We start from the raw sequence: 25,143 nt of genomic DNA on the forward strand, positions 1-25,143 counted from the left end.
AAGCACGTCGGTTGGTTGAACGAAACAGACTCGCCTTGGTAAGATATTAAGCGTATTTTCATTTGTTAAATTAATTCGTTTAATTAGTTAACTTTGTTTATTTCAAGTTATTTATTAGTATTATTTGAGCCACTCACAGCTACTCTCGTTGCTATAACCTCAAGCTAGGGCTGCACGATTAATCGTTAAAAAATCGCGATCTCGATTCATGCTTAAACGCGATCTCATTTCCAAATGACGACGATTTAAAAAAAAAAATTTTTTTTTTTTTTTTTTTTTTTTTTAAAGATAGCTGCATAAAAAAGGACTAGGCCTATGTTCTAGGTTGTTGTAGTCCTGTCATGGTCAACTATCATGTTGTCATGTTTGTTATATTTTGTTAATGATTGTGGATTACATTTGGAGAAACATCTACCTTTCTCATCACCTGACACATATTGCAAATAAATATTGTTAAAATTGTTATTGTTACAATTATTTAAAGACAAGAGAGATGTTTATTGTTTTTATGTTCAATGTCAGCTGTTACAGCAAAAAGCAGCCAGAAGAATAATTTGTTGCCTCAGAACTACAGGATCTGTTACAAGTCCCCTTTCTGAAAGGGTGTTCAACTCAGGGAGGAACAAATATTGTTCAAAATTGTTATTATTGTTTAAATTATTCAAAGGTTTGTGTAAAGAAGACAAGAGATGTTTATTGTTATTATATTTTTGTTCAGCTGTTGCAAAGTTAAAGTAATAAGTGCAATAAATTTTATATTGGAAAAAAATCGTGAGAGAATCGTGATCTCAATTCTAAGCAAAAAAATCGTGATTCTCATTTTGTCCAGAATCGTGCAGCCCTACCTCAAGCACATAATTGATGCAGCGCGAAAGGCGAAAAAGCTTGTGCGATGATGACGATGATGGATTTGCATCTAACTTTCAGTCAGGTGCCTATGAACTGTCAATTATCCATCAAACTCCACAATGATCATGTTAACATTAAATCAGATAGATTTGTCTGGACATTTCTCTTGCAGGACGGGAGAAGACTCTAAATCAATGCATCTTTATTATTGTGCGGCAGGAATTCTCAGAGTTTTGCGGGAGCAGGATGAAGAAAACAGTCCCGCTATATCAGGGCTCTAGTGCCATCTTTCTTGTGTTTATTATCATTTGCCACATAATTAAAGCAACCTCATACTAAAATAAAAAAAATGACCAATTATCCGATTAGTCGACTAATCGTTTCAATAGTCGGTGACCAGTCGACGATTAAAATAGTGGTTAGTTGCAGCCCTAGTTAGCATTAGCTCTGTTAGCATCAGCTCAGTTACCGTACCAGCCCAGAAGAGTCTATATAAACCAACACATTTATTTCTAACAGGATTGAATGACAGGCAGCTCACTGGGCAGCTGTTAGAATTCCCACATCCGTATTTGCCTTGCTACCGCGCTTAGCCGCCGAGCCAGCATCGGCTAAATACGAGCATAACTCTTGTTTTCTCCACCGAGTCAACACATGAAACAGGATATTCTGCAGATATTGGTCGAGGATCGACTGTAGGAGCTGCTAGCCACAGTCCACAGCTCTGCAAGAGAGGCTTGGCTTTATGCCGTAGCTGAACCCAACAGGAACCCCCTGACGTCTCGTCCAACCAAGTCCTTTCAAGACACTGATTCAATTCAGTTCAATTCAATTTTGATGATATAGCGTCTTTTACAGTTGAAGTTGTGTCCAAGTGCTTTCCAGAGACCAGAACATGGCAGCTGTTGGAATAATTATGTATATAGATATAGACAGTACTCGAGTTGTAAAATAAAATCAGGGGGGATGGTGGATTTGATCATATGGGGACAGATAATTTGAGCTGATTACAAATAATATAATATATTACAAATAATAGCGCTGACCAAAACACCTGCAGAAATACTGCAGGAATGACATAGCAGCAGTTAAATGCAGCCTTCTGTAAGCTTTAAATATCCACTGGGCTTACATCAAATACATCAAAACACAACAATAAAAAACACTTTTCTGAACTTATCAATATGACTCTGTCCTTCACAGGATAAGGAAAATGGATCACTGCAAAAACTCTAAATCTTAACAAGAATATTTGTCTTATTTCTAGTTAAAATGTCTCATTTTAGTAAAAAAAACCTCATTACACTTAAAACAAGACTCATCACTGGAAAAAACAACAATTTTCACCTGTTTCAAGTAGATTTTCACTTGAAATAAGTAGAAAAATCGGCCAGTGGAACAAGATTTTTTTGCTTGTAATAAGAAGATAAATCTTGTCCCACTGGCAGATTTTTCTACTTATTTCAAGTGAAAATTTACTTGAAACAGGAGAAAATTGTCAAATAAGTTATTTCTCTGGTGTTATTTTCTGGTGGTGACTCTAAATGTTGAAATAGCAGTAAAACCACATTCATTAATGAAATGACATAAGTGATGGAAAGGAGGGATGCGTTTTTATTTCAGGGGGGGATGCCATCCCCCTTCATCCCCCCTCAACTCCAGTACTGGATATAGATAAATGTTGAAGTTATAATTTTTCATGATTATGCCATAACTTTGAATATGAATCTTGTGCTTATTGTTTTAACTGAAGCTGCTGAGAAACAGAAGCTGCAGTTTCACATCAGCGCAGGGGAATGTGGGAGTAGAGCACATCCTCTTATCAATCATTAGTGTGTGTGTGTGTGTGTGTGTGTGTGTGTGTGTGTGTGTGTGTGTGTGTGTGTGTGTGTGTGTGTGTGTGTGTGTGTGTGTGTGTAAGCACCAGCCAGGTGCCAACGGAAGGGGAGGCGTGACTGCATCTTGGACTGAAGATATTAACTGACCGCTAGTATTCTTCTACTATTGTGAGCTAATAATTTCCCACTTTGCATGAGCAGCCTTAACCCCCACCCTGATGCTGCTCGTGCCCGTGTAACCAGGGCATTCCCCAATGAATAAAAAGAGGAGACGGAGCAGAGACGGACAGAGGTGTTTGGAGGATTGTGACTGCACGTCCTCTGACTTCTCTCCTCGCGAGTTTTTAACCTGAACTGATGTCTCTGTCTTTTGTTAATATCCAGCAGATTTAGCCAGGGTTGCTGAGGTGTCAGTCTGGACCTGGCAGCAGCAGAGACACTAGACCAGTAGCTGGGTCATGTGACAGGGCAGTAAATGTCCAAAAAGCAGCGCTGCAGAGAAGAATGGACCAGAGTTCCTCCACAGCCACGTGAGACACTGATAAGGTCAGCAGGAAACTTAACTCACTGCTGCTAAAAGTGGATCTCCAAGCTGCTGAACCATGGCAGCCGCCCAAACAACTGCACAACCTGTTCTTATTGGGCCAAGGTCATGTGATGCCAGGATTGTACATTCTGTCAGATTTATTGTTTCGTCTTCCACCTTTTCCAAACGTTCAACAGTTCTCCCTCATTCCCTGGTTTTCATGCACCTCTTATTCCTAACCGTTTATGACTGTTGGGAGTCTCCATGTATCGAAGGGGTCAAAGGTCAGGGCTCTAAGCTACAGGAACGTTGTTTGTGGTGATGCGGAGGAACGTATCACTCTGATTCCTTGCATCACAGATCACGGGAGCGCCTCTGAATGCTGGACAGATGGACAGAAGGCTGTGTGTCCTCCTGAAATTTAATTACAAACCTTCATTTTGTCTCTAAGTTTTGATACTGACGGCTTTCATAAGCTGTCACATGCTTCTAATTTTGTTTCTCTGCCTGATGTAAGTTTGAAACGTCTGCTTGTAAATGTTCTTTCTTCTTAAACCGTCTCTTGCTGAACGTGACTATTAGTGATCATCTCGCCTCCTGCTGCTGCAGCAGCAGCTTTTATTGTGGAAAACACAAGCCCATCTGTTCTACCGAAGCCATCGCTGCTCCAGTCAGCTTACAGCAGCTTGGCTGCTGTGGGCCCACATGAAAGTCTGCCTGTGTCATGGGGGTTCGTCCACTCTTAATTCAATTCAGTTTTATTCATACAGCGTTCATAATTCATAAATTCATAAAGAGTGGGTTGGTTGGAGCAAGGTAGTCTGCATGGTTTATAATTCGTATTGCTTTCTTTTGCAGCATGTATAGTGGTTTGATGTTTGTTTTGTAGGTGTTCCCCCATAATTCCACACAATAAGTTAAGTATGGAAGTATGAGGGAGCAGTACAGTATGTGGAGTGTATTGCTGTTCAGTATGTGTTTCATTTTGTATAATATAGCAATTGATTTAGAGATTTTTGTTTTTGTGTTATTGATGTGTAGTTTCCAGCTCAGTCTACTGTCTATGGTAATTCCCAGAAATGTATGTTCGTTTACTCGTTCAATCTCTACATAATTTATTGATAATTTGGGATGTGTATTCATTTTTTTTGTTGGAAAAGATAATGTATTTGGTTTTGGTGAGGTTCAGTGACAGTTAGTTTACATCAAATCACAGTTTGAGAATGTTAAGTTCCCTTTCCACTGCATGCAAGAGCTGTTCAAGGTCTTTTCCGGCGCTGTACAGGCTTGTGTCGTCAGCAAACAGGACACGTTTAAGAAGAGGCAGTGCATTACATATATCATTAGAGATAGCATGAGGATGAAGAACAGAGAGAGGAGAGATGCAGCTATATTAGTATAAATGATCCATTAACTGGAGACCTAAGAGTTCTACGTAAATATGACTAATACCTGGTTAGTTGGTGGACTACAGAGACCACTATATAAACAGGTGTAGACAGCAGACACTGAGGGGTGGGGGGGGGCTGCAGGTCAGTGGATCATGTTGGGGTCTCCCTGCAGCTTAGGTCTATAGCAGCATATCTGGGATGAAGACTAGATTCATAATAATTAGGCGTGTCAAATTAGCGCATTCATTGCGATGAATTTTATTAGCATATTTAGCATATTTTATATTTATGTTTTTTACTCGCTTAATCTAGTTTTTTAATCTCTAACTTTACTTTTTCTGTTTGCGAGTTGCCTTTATGTTGTTTTTTTTCTTTTCTTTATGGTCATGTTCTGGGTCTCTGGAAAGCGCCTAGAGGCAACCTCTTTTGTAATAGACGCTATATAAATAAACATTTAATTGAATTGAATTTATTATGAAATCTGTGTTTCTGCTTGAGTTGTGGGCAGAAAACAACGGTCAGTCCCACCTTGAAGTGGACGTTGATTGGCTGTCCCTGTGTGTGGGCGTGTTTAGCTACGCTGGTAGACTCCCTTGTAGCTGGACAGGCATGGGGGGGTAGCGGAGGAGAGAAAATGGAGGAGCATGTAAAGTTGTCGGTCCAGTGAACGGGGAATTTACATTTCTAAAACGCCCCAGCAGCAACATTTCATAAAGGCAGAGTGATGTGTGTCTTTGTGGAAAGGACTTTGCTCACCACCGAAGCAGCTCAAGTTTAGCCACATAAACGCAAAGCACCCGGTCGAGAGCGCAGCCACAGCTAACGTTAGCTGCGACCATGTTGCCACAGCGACCATGTTGCCACAGCGACCATGTTGCCACAGCAACCATGTTGCCACAGCGACCATGTTACCACAGCAACGATGTTGCCACAGCGACGATGTTACCACAGCGACGATGTTACCACAGCGACCATGTTGCCACAGCGACCATGTTAACACAGCGTCGATGTTACCACAGCGACGATGTTAACACAGCGACCATGTTAACACAGCGACCATGTTAACACAGCGACCATGTTAACACAGCGACCATGTTACCACAGCGACGATGTTACCACAGCGACGATGTTACCACAGCGACGATGTTGCCACAGCGACGATGTTACCACAGCGACGATGTTACCACAGCGACCATGTTGCCACAGCGACCATGTTAACACAGCGACGATGTTAACACAGCAACGATGTTAACACAGCAACGATGTTAACACAGCAACGATGTTACCACAGCAACGATGTTACCACAGCAACGATGTTACCACAGCAACGATGTTACCACAGCAACCATGTTACCACAGCAACCATGTTACCACAGCAACCATGTTACCACAGCAACGATGTTGCCACAGCGACGATGTTACCACAGCGACGATGTTAACACAGCGACCATGTTAACACAGCGACGATGTTACCACAGCGACGATGTTACCACAGCGACGATGTTAACACAGCGACGATGTTACCACAGCGACGATGTTAACACAGCGACGATGTTACCACAGCGACGATGTTAACACAGCAACCATGTTACCACAGCAACGATGTTACCACAGCAACCATGTTACCACAGCAACCATGTTACAACAGCAACAATGTTACCACAGCAACAATGTTACCATAGCAACAATGTTACCACAGCAACCATGTTACCACAGCAACCATGTTACCACAGCAACAATGTTACCACAGCAACAATGTTACCATAGCAACAATGTTACCACAGCAACGATGTTGCCACAGCAACGATGTTACCACAACAAGCATATTGCCACAGCAACCATGTTGCCACAGCAACGCTCTTCCCGAAACTAGACTTGAGGAGAGCACCGCACGCATGAGCACGTCTGCACAAATGTTCCTGCCAAGTGGATGTAAACACACAGGACTACATCTGTTCAAATCTGTTAAAAAAAAATAAATAGATAACTTTATAAAGCCACTGTTTTGTTGTTATATATCAATCTTCTTATCTGCCACAAAAATGTAATACATTCAAAGGAAAACCCCTCAAATTGAGGGGTTTTCTCAGCAATATTTAGGTGAGATAAAAAAAAAGATGAATTAGATGAATTCATTACAGATCTTAATTAATTAATCACTCTCATCCCTCCTTCCACTCCTGGATCCTCCCAGCTCCTGTTGCTACAGAGGCTTTTATTGTGAAAGTGTCACGTGTCAGAAGGATGCTGACTCTGCTCCAACATGTCCCACATGTGACCACACTCACTGACTGGGAACAAAGACCAGTGGTGGAGTCCCAGTTTGCAGTCTGACATCGCCATGGCGACAGTGAAGTAGGACACAATGATAATGGGGAGCCTGGAACGGGCTACCGGGTAAAAGGGCTGCTGCTGGTGTCCTGGCGGCTCCGGACTGGAACCAGTCGGTGACGGCAGCCACGGGTCATGTGACCACTCGCACCAGTACACACTTTGGTCCAGGCTTCTCTGGGACCAGTGTGATGCTGACCTCCACACAGCAGCACCAGTGAGACCAGTACAGGGTCAGAGCTTTGTGCTGGTTTCCACGGTGCTGCTGGGAAGATGTTGAGAGGCTCCAGGAGCTGCTGGGAAAAAACCTGTTTTCAGAGGCTCAACGAGGGAAAAACAAGTGACTAGAGAGTGAAAGTAACTGGCAGAGGTCCAGTGACTCCCCTGCCCCTCCTCTCAGAGGTCTGATGGGAGCACTGGGGTAACTGGAGACCCTCAGTCTGGTCCCAGATCCCAGACCCAGAGCAGAAGTCTGAGAGAGATCTGCTGATGCCACCAATCTGCGATGATGCCTGGAACAACCAAGGAGCTGTCAGCACATGAAACCATGGCAACAGACTGACAGGAAGAGTGATGAGCAGACGTCCAGGCCATCCTGAAGTCCGGAATCCAGGTCTCCGCCGTGGCATAGTGGACACAGAGCTCCCGGAAATCCACCACAGACTGGGTGAAGAGATGTGGACCCTGATGTCACCCGGAGGTCCCTGAACGCTGGTTCAATGGTGTCGGGCAGCAGCTGACTCCGCCCAACTCTGGTTCTCTTCACGCCTACTTTCCGTCAGTTACCAGAAGACTATTTTACTTTACTTTGATGCTAACTCATTTCAGTTTTAACTCCCTCTGACTGAATCTGTCCATGCGCCCTGGTTGCTGGTCTGGACTTGTATGCATACTTGGCGAGTAAGATGTCGTCAGCGTACTTGATGACATCACAGCTCAGCTAGCAGGGTAGCACGTACTCAGAAACATCGTTAATTTAATGAAGCAGAAAATAAACCCTCAAGATGTCAACTCCAGTATCAGCTCAACCTTCACATCTCTCTATTTTGGTCTTTTTCCAGACGGACTGAACAAGGAAGACACTTATCTATTGAAGATCTTGCTGGCAGCAAGTAAAAAGGCCATTACAAAATGTTGGCTCCAAAAAAACAGTCCTACTGCTGATCTCTTTATTAGTATTGTTAAACAACTACATCTCTTAGAACAGATGACTTATTCCATACGACTCCAAAAATAACTGGGAGAAAATTGGTGGGCAAAATGGTGTATTTATTTAGCCGATGAGACAGGCACCTCATAAATTGTCTGCGTGACATTACACTGTGAAGTTGTTAAAGTTGACTTGAGTTACTAATCATCCCATGACCTCACATGTTTGTTTTGTAATGTGTTTTTCTTGTAATGTTAAAAAAAAAAAAAATCATAAATAAAAAGTTAAAAAAAAAAAGATGTCAACTCCACGGACTCCTCTGACTAAAGTCGTATTTGTAATTGTTGCTTTACACAATGTTTTAACTAGTTAGATGTCTGCCACGTTGTAAATAAAGTTCAGAGGAAGTGAAAAGAAAAAAAACTCAAAAATATCCAAAGTCTTTATCCTGATAACTTGAACCCAAGTATAACAAATAATATGGCACTTACACATCAATCACATAATCACATAATCTCAAGCTCTAGCTTTATCTCCTCCTCTCACCTCTGTTATCACTGCAGGTGATGCATGCAGGGACTCCTGTGATCAGAAACCACTGGGTGTCTTTCACTTGGGTATTTCACTTCTTTAGAACAAATATACATGTAATATTTAGTGACTGCAGATGATCTGCCGTTGTAGAGTGCTTGTCCCTAAAGTTCAGTAACTTGTAGAGTAATTAAATAACTGAGTTTAACTTAAGACAACACTGTCTTTAAAAGCACGAGAGGTGGTGGTAACAGCAACCTGTCTTTATTGCTAATGTGGCGTGACTAAATGGTTGAAAAACACTTTACTGGAGGCGTCCTCCATGAAGTGGGACAGACTTTAAACTGGATCGGCTTTGACTGAAGACGTTTCACAGGAATACAAATACAAGCGGCTGAAACAAGAACTCGTGAAGCTCCAACTCTCTGCCAGGCGTGGTGAGTCTCGGCTGGCCATCCTCAGTTCAAGCTAGCAGCCTTCACCCTAAACCTTCCAACCCAGGACCCTCCCAGACCAACCCAGACCAAACCGGAACCCTTTTAGACCAACCCAGAACCTTCCAGACCAAACCGGAACCCTTCTAGACCAACCCAGAACCTTCCAGACCAAACCGGAACCCTTCTAGACCAACCCAGAACCTTCCAGACCAAACCGGAACCCTTCTAGACCAACCCAGAACCTTCCAGACCAAACCGGAACCCTTCGAGACCAACCCAGAATCTTCTAGACCAAACCGGAACCCTTCTAGACCAACACAGAACCTTCCAGACCAAACCGGAACCCTTCTAGACCAACCCAGAACCCTCCCAGACCAAGCCAAAGTGTTCCCCCCGGTGTTCCCAGCAGTGTTCCCCATCAGTGTTACCTCCAGTGTTCCCACCATAGTTCCCGAACACAGTTCCCCACCATTGTTCCCACTATAGTTCCCCACTAGGGTTCCCAACATTGTTCCCACCAGTGTTCCCCAGCAATGGTCTATGCCAGTGTTCCCACCATTGTTCCCCACAGGTGTTCCCACCATTGTTCCCAGCAGTGTTCCCCATCGGTGTTCTCCGCCAGTGTTCTCCATCGGTGTTACCTTCATTGTTCCCACCCGTGTTCCCCACCATAGTTCCCCACCATAGTTTGGCTTAAGGCTTTTCTCCCACTATGGGAGTTTTTACCTGCCATTGTTTATATAATAATTGCTCAGGGGTTTATGTTTATGTTCATGTTCTGGATCTCTGGAAAGCGTCTAGAGACAACATCTGTTGTATTAGACGCTATATAAATAAAATTGAATTGAAAATTGAATTGAATAGTTCCCCACCATAGTTCCCGAACACAGTCCCCACCAGTGTTCCCACCATAGTTCCCCACTAGGGTTCCCACCAATGTTCCCACCATAGTTCCCCACCAGTGTTCCCACCATAGTTCCCGAACACAGTCCCCACCAGTGTTCCCACCATAGTTCCCCACCAGTGTTCCTACCATAGTTCCCCACCAGTGTTCCCACCATAGTTCCCGAACACAGTCCCCACCAGTGTTCCCACCATAGTTCCCCACCAGTGTTCCCACCATAGTTCCCGAACACAGTCCCCACCAGTGTTCCCACCATAGTTCCCCACCAGTGTTCCCACCATAGTTCCCGAACACAGTCCCCACCAGTGTTCCCACCATAGTTCACCACTAGGGTTCCCACCAATGTTCCCACCATAGTTCCCACCATAGTTCCCCACTAGGGTTCCCACCAGTGTTCCCACCATAGTTCACCACTAGGGTTCCCACCAATGTTCCCACCATAGTTCCCACCATAGTTCCCCACTAGGGTTCCCAACAATGTTCCCACCATAGTTCCCCACTAGGGTTTCCACCAATGTTCCCACCATAGTTCCCCACCAGTGTTCCCACCATAGTTCCCCACCATAGTTCCCGAACACAGTCCCCACCAGTGTTCCCACCATAGTTCCCCATCAGTGTCACCTACATTGTTCCCACCGATGTTCCCACCAGTGTTCCCCACTAGGATTCCCAACATTGTTCCCACCATTGTTCCCCACCAGTGTTCCCACCAGTGACTGACGTCTCTTCCCGATTATGTAATGGGCCTTTCAATTATCAAGATGACATTAGGTTCATGATTTTATTGCCTCCTCGTGACTTGAGCAGAAACGGGCTGCAAACAAGCTGCTGCTTATGAGATTTGTTTAATGTGGGAGACGATGTAACATTTGCTTCCTCTGCTGTTTCCTCATCCAGCTGTTGCTGGCGTGGGCTCGCCCCAGCAGCTGGCTCCGTCTCAGGAACACTGGAGCGCCAGGAGGACCACTGAGCATCTGAGCATCTGAGCCTCTGCAGGCCTTTCATGTGGCGGTGACGCTGCCCAGCTGGATGATCACTTCATCCCCAGCTGGAGGTGAACAAGCTGTCACAGCTTTCTATTCACAAACGCCGCTCCTTCCACCAATCTGCTCCTTCCTGGGCGGAGTCGGGATCGAGCAGTAATGCTGGATTTGCTCCATCTTAAGTGAGACGTCAAAAACGGCGTGTTTCGAGTACAGTAATCCCACCTTTCACGTCTCGCTGCTTCACGGATTTGCATTGTGCATTGTGTTCTGAATTCTGATTGGCTAAATAGTTTCCCACTTCTTCACTTCTGGTGTCAATAACGCTGGTCGCTTAGCAACAATGCTGAAAACGGCCAATGAGCTTCAGCAGCAGCAGCTCAAGAACGGGACCCTTTGATGGATCGTTCATTACAGTTCTCAGATATAATCCATGGTGGCATGTCGGAAGTAGAAAAGAAGAAAAAAGAGCGACAACAACGACCCATAACTATGTTCTTCTCTTGAAAAAACACTCCTGCACCGCAGGCTTTAGGAGAAAAAGACGCTACAGAGCGAGTCAGGATGCAGCAGCATCAGAAGAGCAGTGAAATAAACATCAGTCACAATTTGTCCTACTGTACTTATTGTATTTTTTTTTCATTATCATTTTTCATTTTCTCCCGTTCCAATCCAATTACTCGGGTCGCGGTGGGGCGGTGCCGATTTCCGCAATTTGAAGCCTCTTTTTGGAGCGTAACCCCCGCGCGTGTGAAGTAAACTCGGCCGGCTGAATACTGAACCCCCCCCAACGGGGCCGAGCCCCGACCCGAGTATTAAATCAAAGTCTGGGTACCATGCAGGTACGGGCTGTTCCGTGGTCAGTCGTGATCAGAACCGCCCCGACGCGCATCCGATGGCTAGCCACCCGTCCACTTTCAGACGATCCAGAGAATTCTTCAAAAGGTTTGTTGGCATTTACTCCTGAGACACATCTGGCCCAGCACCATGACAGAACCACAAGAGCTGCCAGTAGCCCAGATGAGCCCAGGTCTGGATGGGGTTCAACTAGAGCAGGGGTTCTTAACCTTTCTGACCTTGAGGCCCAATTTTTTCAGTACAGAGTGGCCCGGGGCCCATTAAATATTAACACTGTATAGGTTTAAAATGATGTCAATCTTGGTTTGATTTGTATTCAATAATAAACCAAATCCACTTACAGTTTAACAAGCAAAAACTTTGTCAAGTAAAATGACATAATAAAATGTGATCATCACAGACTTTTATTAAAAATGTCAATGTTAACATGCAAACACATCAGGCTTGATTCATGGGATAAATCAATCAGTTCAGGCTTATTAATTACGTTACTTTAAGTTTAACCTGCAGTACACAAATAGTAAAATACATTCAAATCAAAATCTTAATAAAGCAACATAAAATAATATAGCCTACAAGCAACACACAATTTCTCATTAGCTCAGGGAAATTCACCTTTTTAATACAAAAGCTGCTACATACTAACTAAACAATTAACATTAACAAATATGGTCTTTGCCTTAACGAAATATAATAAAATACATTCACTCATACACAACGCATGTCAGAATTGAGTAATTCCACAAGATGGCGGCACACGCACCTGCGTACTCTTGTACACCAAGAAAACTTACTTTTTAACTTAATAAAACATCACAAAAATATTCTTCTCAAAGCTAAAACATATTAAGAAATTATTGAGTACCGTTCCACAGTTAAACTCAATTAACACATACCTGGAAAATAAAGGATAAATGATCACGCCGCGCTCGCTCTCCCCGTTGGCGGCGCAGACCAAGTAATCGATCCCTGATCCTACTCTGTGCAAATAAAGGATTTTCTCTGTAAATACACACCATTTATCTTACTATTACACGTACAGCTAGCTGAGTGTCTCCTACTCCTCATTTATGGAGCTGGTTAAAGTAACAACTGACTAATGCATTAGCGCCACCACATGGTCGGGAGTTGCTATGCAGTCCTGCGGCCCTCGCGGCCCACACGTACAAAACTGAATTCTTTTGCGGCCCTCTAGGGGGCGCTCGCGGCCCAAGCTTGGCCCTATGGTTAAGAATCACTGACCTAGAGCACCCAGTTCAGTGGTCCAGCGCTCCTGCTCATCACAGCAGCCATCACGTTAAAGGAAAACAAAGGTATAAAGACAGGAACATTTCCCAGTTTTGTTTCTGTTTGTGTCTGGTAGGAATGGGTGATATTTTACCGTTCACGATAAACCGTCAAAATGATAAATTCCTGTTGATGACGTTTTTGTGTAAAGCTGATTTATGGTTCTGCGTTAAATCGACGCGCAACGTACGTGAAGGAAGGAAGGAAGGAGGAAGGATGGAAGGATGGAAGGTAGGAAGGAAGGAAGGAAGGAAGGAAGGAAGCAAGGAAGGAAGGAAGGAAGGAAGGAAGGAAGGAGGAAAGAAGGAAGGAAGAAATAAAGAAAGGAGGAAGGAAGGTAGGAAGGAAGAAAGAAAGGAGGAAGGAAGGATGGAAGGGAGGAGGAAGGAAGAAAGGTAGGAAGGAGGAAGGAAGAAAGAAAGAAAGAAAGAAAGAAAGAAAGAAAGATGGAAGGAGGAAGGAAGGAAGGAAGGAAGGAAGGAAGGAAGGAAGGAAGAACGATGGAAGGAGGGAGGAAGGAAGGAAGAAAGGAAGGAAATGAGCCAGAAAGAAAGAAAGAAAGAAAGAAAGAAAGAAAGAAAGAAAGAAAGAAAGAAAGAAAGAAAGAAAGAAAGAAAGAAAGAAAGAAAGAAAGAAAGAAAGAAAGAAAGAAAGAAAGAAAGAAAGAAAGAAAGAAAGAAAGAAAGAAAGAAAGAAAGAAAGAAAGAAAGAAAGAAAGAAAGAAAGAAAGAAAGAAAGAAAGAAAGAAAGAAAGAAAGAAAGAAAGAAAGAAAGAAAGAAAGAAAGAAAGAAAGAAAGATAAATTCCCATTGGTGTAGTTTAGTAGTATTTAGTATCTTTTACAGCAGTGTTTTGGCTCCAGACAGAGGCTGAATGTGGTGATAGATTTATAGTTACAAAGGTGGAGTTGAATTGGTATTTTTTTATCGTCATTTTTATCGTTATCGGGATAAATGCCAGAAATGATCGTGATACATTTTTTAGTCCGAACCGCCCATCTCTGGTGTCTGGAGATTAAAAAATGTCAAAATGTTGTGGAGTATGTGAAGACACGGGACCTGAGGACCCAGCGTTCAGCTCTGGACGGCCCGGTCCATGTCCCTGCTTGTCTGGGGCAATCACACTCTGAGTGGAGATTGAAATCATTCTCAGCTGGTCCCGCTCAGACCATAATACCCAGCAGAACCTCACCAGCAAACCAGAACAAGCTGCTAACAGCTCCCTGTAAACAACTGCTGGGATTCTCTGCTGCAGTGCATGCTGGGAAGGGAGAGGGGGCGGGGGGGAGCCCCCTGAAGAGGAAATGAAAGGGAAGGAGCCAGATTGTAGTTAATATACGGTTACCGAGTCGCTGAGTCAGCACACGGTCCAGTTATGAAGCCTGTCTGACTGTGGAGTCAAGAAACAAACCAGTACACACCAGTACACACCAGTACAGACCAGTACACACCAGTACACACCAGTACACACCAGTACAGACCAGTACAGACCAGTACACATCAGTACACACCAGTACACACCAGTACACACCAGTACAGACCAGTACACACCAGTACACACCAGTACAGACCAGTACACATCAGCACACACCAGTACACACCAGTACAGACCAGTACACACCAGTACAGACCAGTACACACCAGTACACACCAGTACAGACCAGTACACACCAGTACAGAATAGTACAGTACACACCAGTACAGACCAGTACAGACCAGTATACACCAGTACAGACCAGTACAGACCAGTACAGTACACACCAGTACACACCAGTACAGACCAGTACACACCAGTACAGTACAGTACACACCAGTACAGACCAGTACACATCAGTACAGTACACACCAGTACACACCAGTACAGACCAGTACAAACCAGTACAGAACAGTACACACCAGTACAGAATAGTACAGATAACTACAGATGGTGCACCACTCCACCCGTCAACCTCCCACTCAGGGAACCAGGGGGGCGTCCACCCGTCTCTCTTCCAGCTCGGTCCTCTCCCACAGTCCTGGGAGGTTGAGGGTTCAACACCGTAGTGTTGATGTTCCCAGGACCGAGCTGTCTGTTTGCTACTAGTATCTGCTGGAGTCTCCCAGGTTGGAGTTCCCCACCTGCCAATGGACCCACTGCTCACTTCACCCACCACATCTGATCCTTCTCTCCCTGCAACCCTCTGTACTTCTCCCAACAACAACTAGAAAGTAAAGCTGCTGTTGAAGAATGGGGGGTGTGATTATAGGCCCTGTAGCCCAGCTCTAGCTTGAACTAAGCTCTCAGGTTTTACAGTTGTGTGTTTGTCTTTGTGTGATTAAAAACTGCTTAAATGACCTCAGACCTGAATGACTGGATTGTATGTGTAACCATTTTAAAATGGTAAAATGTGACCATATTCTTTTATGGGAACAAGGCATAAACCTGCAACTACAGTGGTGGCACCAGCTTCATTAGTGGTGATCCGCCTCCACTGATGTTTATCACAATGCAGTAAAAGATAGTCATTAGTGAGTGAAGCAGGAATCCAGGGGTGAGGAGATGTTTCATCCAGAGTTACTGTCTCAGACTCTAAAGGCAGCCACCTGCTGCAGATGCAGCCACCTACTGCAGATGCAGTCACCCGCGGCAGATGCGTAGACTGTAGAAGAATTGAAAACCCCTGTGGACATTTTAGATTGGCAGGGTCTTTGAGCTCCTGCTTTCAATGTTCAATCACCTTTTAAAACCCTATTTTACTGCTCACATCACCAAGTAACTAAACTTAAAAGTTACCGGAATCAATATCATGCCAAATAATATGTTGAAATCCAGGAGCGGTAGCATTGCAGGTAGAATGAAAGCGGGCAACATTTTGGGCCTGCTCGATCAGGACAGGGCCTCACTAGACACTGACTTCACGTCTTCTTTTGTCAGCCTGGACACAAAGCTGAACAAGCTGTAGTCTCAGGTGTTCCCACGTGTTGCTGATCTCGAGTCCCGTGCGGAGGAGACCAGCCAACGTCTGCAAGTGCACGCTCAATGTTGCAAGAAGACAACCAGTAGCTGAGATCTAAACCTTTGATCTGGAGAGGTGCAGTAGAATCTAGAACATCTGCATGATTGGTTTACCCGAGTCCGTCCAAGCGCACGCCCCAACGATCTTTTTCTCTTCAAGCTTCTTGCTTGAGGTCTTCAGCGATCAGGAGTTACCTGCTGCCCCAGAAATGGACAGAGCCCACTGCAGTCTGGCACCAAAAATCTGGCCCATGAAACAAGCTGCGCCCCGTTAGCACCGCTTCCACCAGTACCAGGTCGAAGATGTGGTAAGGAGAGAGCCACATAAACGAGTTGAGCTGGAATACTGAGGGCACAAACTCTGATTTTATGAAGATTATACAGCGGGCGTTTTGAACAAATAGGCTCAACACAAGGACATCCTGGCTGAACTATACCGGACTGCAACCCTCAGTGAGAGGAGGTGGTTGGCCTCCGCCGCTGAACTGGCCGCCGCCAGTTCATCCCCAGCCACCCGCTCCTCTGTGAACTCTTACTGAGGACTCGCGGGAAACTCGCAACCAGCTAAAATTAACAACCAAATACTTGTGAGTAAATAAGCATGATCAATCACGAGGTTTATCTTCCTGCTTACTTCAACTGAGTCATGCTCTTGTGTGGCCTTGTGATTACCTCTTTATTTTTCATTGTGAGTATTACAAGTTATGGGCAATTATCTAACAGCTTGAGAAGCACCGTTAAAGTTAAAGGAAAACTCAAAATACTTTGTGTGTTGGGGTGTGTGGTGTGTTGGGGTGTGTGGTGTGTTGGGGTGTGTGGTATGTTGGGGTGTGTGGTATGTTGGGGTGTGTGGTGTGTTGGTGTGTGGTGTGTTGGGGTGTGTGGTGTGTTGGGGTGTGTGGTGTGTTGGGGTGTGTGGTGTGTTGGGGTGTGTGGTGTGTTGGGGTGTGTGGTGTGTTGGGGTGTGTGGTGTGTTGGGGTGTGTGGTGTGTTGGGGTGTGTTGGGGTGTGGGTCGTGTTGGGGTGTGTGGTGTGTTGGGGTGTGTGGTGTGTTGGGGTGTGTGGTGTGTTGGGGTGTGTTGGGGTGTGGGTCGTGTTGGGGTGTGTGGTGTGTTGGGGTGTGTGGTGTGTTGGGGTGTGTTGGGGTGTGGGTCGTGTTGGGGTGTGTGGTGTGTTGGGGTGTGTGGTGTGTTGGGGTGTGTGGTGTGTTGGGGTGTGTTGGGGTGTGGGTCGTGTTGGGGTGTGGGTCGTGTTGGGGTGTGTGGTGTGTTGGGGTGTGTGGTGTGTTGGGGTGTGTGGTGTGTGGGTCGTGTTGGGGTGTGTGGTGTGTTGGGGTGTGTGGTGTGTTGGGGTGTGTAGTGTGTTGGGGTGTGTGGTATGTTGGGGTGTGTGGTGTGTTGGGGTGTGTGGTGTGTTGGGGTGTGTGGTGTGTTGGGGTGTGTGGTGTGTTGGGGTGTGTGGTATGTTGGGGTGTGTGGTGTGTTGGGGTGTGTGGTGTGTTGGGGTGTGTGGTGTGTTGGGGTGTGTGGTGTGTTGGGGTGTGTGGTATGTTGGGGTGTGTGGTGTGTTGGGGTGTGTGGTGTGTTGGGGTGTGTGGTGTGTTGGGGTGTGTGGTGTGTTGGGGTGTGTGGTGTGTTGGGGTGTGTTGGGGTGTGGGTCGTGTTGGGGTGTGTGGTGTGTTGGGGTGTGTGGTGTGTTGGGGTGTGTGGTGTGTGGGTCGTGTTGGGGTGTGTGGTGTGTTGGGGTGTGTGGTGTGTTGGGGTGTGTGGTGTGTGGGTCGTGTTGGGGTGTGTGGTGTGTTGGGGTGTGTGGTGTGTTGGGGTGTGTAGTGTGTTGGGGTGTGTGGTGTGTTGGTCGTGTTGGGGTGTGTGGTGTGTTGGGGTGTGTGGTGTGTTGGGGTGTGTGGTGTGTTGGGGTGTGGGTCGTTTTGGGGTGTGTGGTGTTTTGGGGTGTGTGTCGTGTGAGTCGTGTTGGGTTGTGTGGTGTGTTGGGGTGTGTGGTGTGTGGTGTGTTGTGTGTAGGGTTGTGTGGTGTGTTGGGGTGTGTAGTGTGTTGGGGTGTGTGTCGTGTGAGTCGTGTTGGGTTGTGTGATGTGTTGGGTGTATCCGTATCAGCGTATCTGTGTTCCCTCCCCTTTTTCAATTTTTTCTTTGATTGTTCTCTGTCTCCCTCTCAGCTACCTTCATCCTTTACCAAATCAGATGTCAGATGGAGGCTAATCTTAACTTCATGAAGTTAAGATTAGCCTCTGGAACGTTGAGGGGTTGAACCATCCGGTAAAAAGTCTTTGCTCAGCTCCAGTGGCTGAGGCAGGGCTCGTCCCAGACATGCTTCTGATCACTGGTGACGAGCTAAACGCTGGGCCGGACAACTTTTCCATTCTGCAACTAGGGGGAAGGCCGGGGGAGTAGGCATCCTTGTTGACACAAGTATTCCTTTTGAGGCCTCTGACATTTTAATTCAATTATTTATATAAGGTCTATTACGACACAAGCCGTCTCTAGGTGGTTTCCAGAGACCAGAACATGACCCCGGTCAATTATTACAGAAACAAAAGGCATGTAACCCCCTTTAAGAGGGAAAAAAAACTGGATCATAAAGGGACCCCCCCTCATAATCGGGTTATTTGGAGTTTATGTTAGACTGTTCCTCATCTAAACCTGCAGCTTTTAGCAAGTCTGGCGCTTTTTACATCCTGCAGGAAGACATTACTCCTCCTCCTCCCACATTCACCACACCTACACCCGGAACTATTGTTTCTTCCTAGACAGTAAATGTATTTAGGAGCTCAAATCCTGCAGCTATCACTTGCGGTGCCCCTCCCTGGTGCATGTGTGGCGTTCCCAGCGGCCGAGCACCAGGGCAGCGCTGGAGATGGGAGCTTTCCCACACATATTTCTACACATATTAAAACATTTTTGCGCATCAACAACACACCAGATGTGTCCAATAAACTAGCGTGGTCAGCCTTAAAAGTGCATTCAAGAAGGGGAAATCATATGGTTTGGAGCATATAAAAAGTGTTCGCAGCAAAAACAAACATTGCTAATCAGATTTTACAGACGGACAGCATCCGATGTCAGCCTCCCCTGAACCGTACCAGTAATGTCTGCAACTCCACACAGAATTTAACCTTCTCTCTTTTCACCACGGCTGAAAGTCAATTATTTCGTAGTAAAAGCAGCTACTATGAGCTTCTGGCTAACCAGCTGCGTGGCTTGAGAGCTAGGGAAGTCATTCCTAGAGACCGTGGAGGGAGAACAACCAACCAGAAAGCGCTTAATGACAAATCCGAACACTTTCACTACAACAGCTTCAAGTACCATGGTAAACTTCTTTAATAACCTGGATCTCCCATCACTTTCCTCAATGCAGCCATCACTCAGTCAGGAACGTCTACAGTCAGGTGAACCCACTCCTTAGACTCAGGTACACTCCCCCCTTCATTAAACCAGCCTCTGGAAAGAAAACCCACTAGAGTTTGCTTTTGACGGACCGATGTTGTTACAAAACACAGATATAAAGATCCAAGCCCAAGTCTGAGCCAGAGTCTGAACCCAAATCTTTGCCCAAGCCTGAGCCCTGCAGACTGGAGGATCATTTGACAGAGTTGAGTGGAACTATCTCCTCCTGACTTTGGAAAGCTTTAGTTTCAGCCCAGTCTTCAGTGAGACTCCTGTATACAGTGGGGTAAAAAAGTATTTAGTCCGACACCAATTGTGCAAGTTCTCCCACTTAAAAAGATGAAAGAGGCCTGTTATTTCCATCATAGGTAACTTCAACTATGAAACAGAATGAGGGGAAAGAATCCAGGTAATCACATTGTAAGATTTTTACTGACCTAATTGGTAAATTCCTCGGTTAAATAAGTATTTGGTCACCTACAAACAGGCAAGATTTCTGGAGAACCTCAATCAGTTTTTTTTGGACATGGACTACATTTAAATACAAGTGAACTATTTACAGTTAATAAAGACGCTCTTGAACTCAATTATGCAGATCTCCCCTTAAAGGTGGGGAAGGATCAACTCAACTATTTTGGAATATGTGTTACTAAACAATTAAAAAATGTATTTAAATCAAATGTTCTCATTGATCAGATAAAACAGATTCCACCTTAATGGTCCCTCGCCTCTGTCCCTCCTCGGAAGAATATATTCAGTTAAAATGACAAACTTTCTATATTCATTTTAGTGCCTTCCTATTCTTATACCAAATTACTCTTTAAGGCCCATGAATCATGAATGATATTCCACATATGTAATAATAAACGACCATGTTTGCAGAAAACCTTTCTTCAGAGATCCAAGCAAACAGGAGGAATGGCTCTGCCTAATTTCTAGTCCTATTACTAGGCGGTGTTTGATCCACTGGAGGCTTGCCCAGCCTGGGTGGATGTGGGCCTTTAGGTGTTGCCCTTCCACTAAGCGTAACCTCAGATACCTCCAAGAGCAATCACGGCGTAAACATTCTCTACTGATTTGAGTTTGCAACCCTCACTCCGATGGTTGCTAACCATCAATGTGCTCCTTCAGTGCTGGATGCCGGATGTTGCATTTAACATTTTACTTCAACTGTTCAAAGTAATAAAAGAACATTGCTAATTTCTAATCAACCTTTTTCTGTTTATCAAAATATATATCCATGAGGACAACAGAACTGTATTTTTGCAGGGACTCAAAGCAACAACTCATCAACTGACTGTATTATGTTTTCGGGTTAATATCCCACCTATACCATCCCTATACCATCCCAATACCTATTCAATACCACAGAAATACCTATTCATATACCCCCCCTATACCTACACCACCCCAACACCTATTCATATACCACAGAAATACCTATTCATAGACCCTCCCTATACCTATACCACCCCAACATCTATTCATATACCACAGAAATACCTATTCATAGACCCTCCCTATACCTATACCACCCAATACCTATTCATAGACCCACCCTATACCTCTATCACCCCAATACCTATTCATATACCCTCCCTATACCTATACCACCCCAACATCTATTCATATACCACAGAAATACCTATTCATAGACCCTCCCTATACCTATACCACCCAATACCTATTCATAGACCCACCCTATACCTATACCACCCCAATACCTATTCATATACCCTCCCTATACCTATACCACCCAATACCTATTCATATACCCTCCCTATACCTATACCACCCCAATACCTATTCATATACCCTCCCTATACCTATACCACCCCAATACCTATTCATATACCCTCCCTATACCTATATCACCCCAATACCTATTCATATATACCCCCTATACTTATACCACCCCAATACCTATTAATATCCCCCCCCTATACCTATACCACCCCAATGCCTATTCATATACCCTCCCTATTCCACCCTATACCTATACGACTCCTATACCTATACCACCCCAGTAGTACCTATTCCTCTACCGCCCCGATGAAACCCCTGTACCTATACCTATACCACCCTAACATTTATTCATATACCACAGAAATACCTATTCATATACCCTCTCTATACCACCCTATACCTTCCTTATACCTATACGACTCCTATGCCACCCCAGTAGTACCTATTCCTCTACCGCCCGATGAAACCCCTGTACCTACACATATACCACCCCTATACCTACACCTATATCTATACCACCCCTATACCTACACCTATATCTATACCACCCCTATACCTACACCTATACCACCCCTGTACCTACACGTATACCACCCCTATACCTACACCTATACCACCCCTGTACATGTAAACCCCCTATACCTATACCTATACCACCCCTATACCTACACCTATACCAACCCCTGTACCTACACCTATATCTATACCACCCCTGTACCTACACCTATACCATCCCTGTACCTACATGTATACCACCCCTGTACCTACACCTATACCATCCCTGTACCTACATGTATACCACCTCTGTACCTACACCTATACCATCCCTGTACCTACATGTATACCACCCCTGTACCTACACCTATACCATCCCTGTACCTACATGTATACCACCCCTGTACCTACACCTATACCACCCCTGTACCTACATGTATACCACCCCTGTACCTACACCTATACCCCCTCATACCTATACCTCCCAACACCTACACCATCCCTATACACCCCTATACCTACATGTATACCACCCCTGTACCTACACCTATATCTATACCCCCCTATACCTACATGTATACCACCCCTGTACCTACACCTATATCTATACCCCCTATATCTACATCTATACCTACATGTATACCACCCCTATACCTACACCTATATATATACCCCCCTATACCTACATGTATACCACCCCTATACCTACACCTATATCTATACCCCCCTATACCTACATGTATACCACCCCTGTACCTACACTTATATCTATACCCCCCTATACCTACATGTACACCACCCCTGTACCTACACCCCCTCATACCTACACCCTCCAGATACCTATATCCACATCCCTATACCTATACACCCCTATAGCTATACCACCCTGATACCTATACAACTTCTATACCATCCCTATACCACCCCCCCCCCCTTTACTTTTACCATCTCTATACCAATACCAATATACCAAATTTCCAGTCCCAAGTCAATGGTGGTCTTTCCCGAGTCGGGGCACTGCCACAGTCCGTTTCTGGGCGTGAGCTGGAAACCGGAGCAGACTGAAGGCAGCCTTTTGGCCACATCTTGGTGTCACAAAATAAAACATGTTTGATCTCAGTCTTCAGTCTTTTCCTGCCTCGCGGCAGATGCGTCAATAAACGTCTAACAGCTTTAAAGATAGTTGGTTAGCATCTTGAACTCTGCCAAAACCAAGTATTTACATCCTGCAACTCACACCACTCACGTCTGACAATCTGACTCTCAATTCGTCTGAACTGCTCCAAGAGCCAGCACAGGAAGTGATGGCAGTGCCCTGCAAACTCCTGTTGAAGACATACGTTGTTGGATTGAGCTAGCTATGAAGCATTAGCACAATGTCAGCCATCAGGCGGCATTTCAGCTGGAATCCTGCTTTCGTCAGGAGCCCTCAGGTGAACGGACACGAGGAGCTTATGAAGTCGCAGCAGAACAATCTGGTGACAATGATTAGTAATAAACATAATTATTTAATTGTTGGTGTCAGCTGATCGTTGAAAGCCCAGGCATAAGAGTTAGTATTAGACAAGAAACAAAAGGTACTGGAGCATCAGTGTTTTAAAACACAAAGTTATGTTATTAAATCTGTGAACCTTGACCCCGTGGTCTTGAGGGGTGAGGAGGAAGTCATGTGTTAGTGTTTGAAAGTCTAAAGATTTGCAAGGTTGTCCTGCTCTCACTGTGCAGATGATCACCATCCGTGGTTGTTTTGATTTGTTGTGCTGCACTTTTCAGCTATAAAACCATCTGCATTCACATTTACCTGCAGGAACACACCTCCCACTCACTCCCTGACTTTCCCTGACATTCCAGGAATCTTTCTCAGACCAGCTTCGATTGGACACATCAGATCAACGGTACTCTCAGAGTATGAAAACCCAAATACAGCACAAAACGGAACTTTTAGCTTTGCAACAGTCTACAGAAACAGACAGCACTTACTGTTGGCGACTGGAGCTCAGCCCCCCAGTTCCTCTCAGACTGAAGTAATCCAACCTAAATCCCACGGAGACCCAGACGACGCTCCACACGGCGCTCCGGACGACCCAACGCACAAGTTTCAGAGCTGCCACTGGCGCTATGCTCAGAAAACTGCAGCGCCGCTTCACAGAGGACCGACCCAGTCTGCAGACAGCTCCACCCTCCAGCCCGAATTCAACAAACAGCTGCTAACACACACACACCCACACAGTCAGAGACATGCTCAGGCTGAAGCTGGCGGGACTTTAGAGGACATTCTTTGGACAGTAGATGAAGCTTTAAATAGAGCAGCAGTATCTGTACACCTCCACTACAGAGACAGCTGCGCACACACACACACACACACACACACACACACACACACACACACACACACACACACACACACACACACACACACACACACACACACACACACACACACACACACACACACACACACACACACACACACACACACACACACACACACACACACACACACACACACTCTCTAGGAAACCATGTCCTTCATATGTATTTGGTCATGAATAGAGTGTAGTAAGAACTGGACAAGCCCTCAATGACGTCACCCACACATTTCTAAAAACTGCGTTTAAAGCCGTTTTTCAGAGGATGGAGGACGCCGTCTTATCAGGAGATAACTCCGCCCACCAACCCCAGGTAATCCAATAATCAGGTGGAACAGGTCGGCCTGGCAGGGATTGACACGCCCACCTTTCCCCAGTTGGCACGCCAGGTATTTTAGCTCTGCTCATGCTAGCTACCATGCTATGTAGTATTATCATTTCAGATTTTGCGACTCAAAAATCACACATCTTAAATCAGTCGGGACTAGTAGAACTGAAATAAGGACTAATAGAACTGAAACCAGGACTAGTAGAACTGAAACAGGGACTAGCAGAACTGAAACAGGGACTAGCAGAACTGAAACAGGGACTAGCAGAACTGAAACCGGGACTAGCAGAAGTGAAACAGGGACTAGCAGAAGTGAAACAGGGACTAGTAGAACTGAAGCAGGGACTAGCAGAACTGAAACAGGGACTAGCAGAACTGAAACAGGGACTAGCAGAACTGAAACAGGGACTAGCAGAACTGAAACAGGGACTAGCAGAACTGAAACAGGGACTAGCAGAACTGAAACAGGGACTAGTAGAACTGAAACAGGGACTAGCAGAACTGAAACAGGGACTAATAGAACTGAAACGGGGACTAGTAGAACTGAAACGGGGACTAGTAGAACTGAAACGGGGACTAATAGAACTGAAACGGGGACTAGCAGAACTGAAACAGGGACTAGCAGAACTGAAACGGGGACTAGTAGAACTGAAACGGGGACTAGTAGAACTGAAACAGGGACTAGTAGAACTGAAACAGGGACTAGCAGAACTGAAACAGGG

General features: G+C 45.1%; 1 protein-coding gene across 2 annotated transcripts in view; it reads right to left on the reverse strand.

The window, feature by feature from the left end:
• The window catches only part of plekhg4 (pleckstrin homology domain containing, family G (with RhoGef domain) member 4), a 102,802-nt gene extending 78,926 nt beyond the window's left edge, over positions 1 to 23,876 (reverse strand). Inside the window, exon 1 of one of the 2 annotated variants that reach the window (XM_061736235.1) lies at positions 23,705 to 23,876. The gene's annotated coding sequence lies outside the window, so the exon portion shown is untranslated. The remainder of the gene's footprint in view (positions 1 to 23,704) is intronic. The other variant, XM_061736260.1, reaches the window with a different exon arrangement.
• Positions 23,877 to 25,143: the final 1,267 nt, after the last annotated feature.

The sequence above is a fragment of the Cololabis saira genome, chromosome 2 (assembly GCF_033807715.1).
Source record: "Cololabis saira isolate AMF1-May2022 chromosome 2, fColSai1.1, whole genome shotgun sequence".
Taxonomy (NCBI): Eukaryota; Metazoa; Chordata; class Actinopteri; order Beloniformes; family Belonidae; genus Cololabis; species Cololabis saira.